Source organism: Octodon degus, unplaced genomic scaffold (assembly GCF_000260255.1).
Source record: "Octodon degus isolate 3935 unplaced genomic scaffold, OctDeg1.0 scaffold00131, whole genome shotgun sequence".
Lineage (NCBI taxonomy): Eukaryota > Metazoa > Chordata > Mammalia > Rodentia > Octodontidae > Octodon > Octodon degus.
This window is the reverse complement of record NW_004524707.1, coordinates 5,108,040-5,110,171: the sequence shown is the minus strand read 5'-3', so window position 1 is coordinate 5,110,171 and position 2,132 is coordinate 5,108,040.

Below are 2,132 nucleotides of genomic sequence, written 5' to 3'. Positions count from 1 at the left end.
ATCCTCTTTCCTCAGCCTCCCAAGTGCTGGGATTATAGGGGTGTGCCTCTACAACTTGTATCTTCCTTTTCTAAAAAAACAAAACAAAAAAAAAACCCAAAAAAACTTTCTGATGGTAGTAAGACACAGTAAGAGGGGATTAGGTTTGGCAGTTTGTACACCAGGGTACTAACTGCAGCTTTTCTTCAACCCTGACCTTCAGTAAGTCTTTTAACTTGTGGGCTTCAGCCTTATTAATTGCAAATAAGTAAAGATAGGACTAATGCCCAAATTTCATTCAGTTTTAAAATGCTGACTAAGGGGCAATGCACTGGATTCCCCTTCCGTCCTTCTCTTGGACAGAAGCTTTCTTTACCCTAATAAATATATTCTGCTCTGTAAAAAAACCCCAAACAAACCTGATTTGATTACTTCATTCTATTTTGTTCCCAAACTGCTTGGAACAGAACCGTTTTGCATTGTTCTTGTACCGATTTTTTTCTTGCTTTCATTAAAGTTCCCTCAAGCCTGATTGTCCAGGATTGAGCTTTGTTTGGCCTGTTCTGCTAGTATAGTAAACTGCTCTCTGATAGGGGAAGTAAGAGGGAGAGGAGCTGACCAGTTGCCTAGGAACCAAGCTTGATATCTAAATAGAAATGGGTGCCAAAGTCTGAAAGTCACCCAACCTGTGGAGTAGAGAGCTCATAAATTGAACTTCTAAAAGAAAACTAGTGACATGGAAAGCCCAGGGGCTGTATGAAAGAGTGGGTTGGCAAGGTCTACCTTGTTACCACTCAAATACCGTAACCTTCTACCCCCGGTAGTTGAGCCCCTGAACCTGTGAGGGACTTCAGAGTCAGACGCTGTCTTTTTCCTTTTCATATTTTCTTCTCTGAGGAAGACCTGGAAGGGAGGAGGGCATGTAGGATATACTCCTCTGACTACAGAAAAGACAGTTCATGTTTGGAGACTTTCACCTTACTGTCATCTGGATTTTTGCAGTTGGGTGTGTTAGGGTGAGGGCCAGGGTGGGCGGGCAACTTCTGGTATTGGCCCAGTGGGTGGAAACCTGCTCCTTTCACTTGAGGGCTACATCTGGCTGCAGATGCAGAGGTGAAGCACAGAATGGAGCGCAGCAGCTGCACAGGGTACAGACCTGTCTGACTGTCTAACTTTCTCAGCTCCTAACAGCTCTTCCCCCAATGAAATTATTCAAACTTAAACTCTAAGACCAAAATTAAAAACAAGATGTTGATCTCTGGCTGTGGGGCCCAACCCCTCCTGAACACTGATGTCTGTCAGGTCCTCTGATAAAATCTGTTTGGGTTGGGACTCTCACCAACTGCCTACTTTTCCAATAACTGAATGTAGGGTTAGCTTTCTCTTAAAAAATAACAGCTTAACTAATTAAACATGACAATGGGAATTATTTAAAATGTATAAGCCTGGGTTTTAGGGTCTCAGACTATTCTTGGTTACTTTTCTCGTTGCTGAGACAAAATACCTGATGCCCAAAATTAAGGAAGGTAGGGCTGGCGAGATAGCTCAGTGGACTAAGTTCCTGCTTAGGCAAGTGCAGGGACTGGGGTTCTTTCCCCAGTACCACACACTGCGCTGGCCCTGCCCCTAGTCCGGGTGTGTTGGCCTATGCCTGTGACAGCAGTGCTGGGGAGGCTGAAAACAGGAGCACTAGGAGACCAAGCTGCATAGTGAGACCCTGTGCCAAATACATAAAAAGAAAATGAAAGGTTTATTTAGCTTACAGTTTGTGGAGGTTTAGTCCACACTTGGCTGGCTCCAAGGCAGAATGGCATATAGCATAGAAGCAGCTCATGGTGGTGGAAAAACAGCAAAAGCAACAAGAGCAAAAAGGAACAGCAGCAGAGAGCAAGCCTCTGTCCCTCCCATATATTAAATGCAGGCTTCCTGCCCCTGTGTGGGTGTAGCACACTGTTAATCCTGCCCCTGGGTGGGTGTAGCACTCACACTGATAATCCCAGCATTGGGCCTTGAGTCTATCAAAAACTTTAGAAGCCCGTGCCCATGACTACATGAGGCTGGGGGGGGGGGCATCTAGACATAAACCACAACCGAAATAGTGCAGTCAGCTATTGTGAAAGCATGACCATGCAGGAGATTGAATCTACACCATA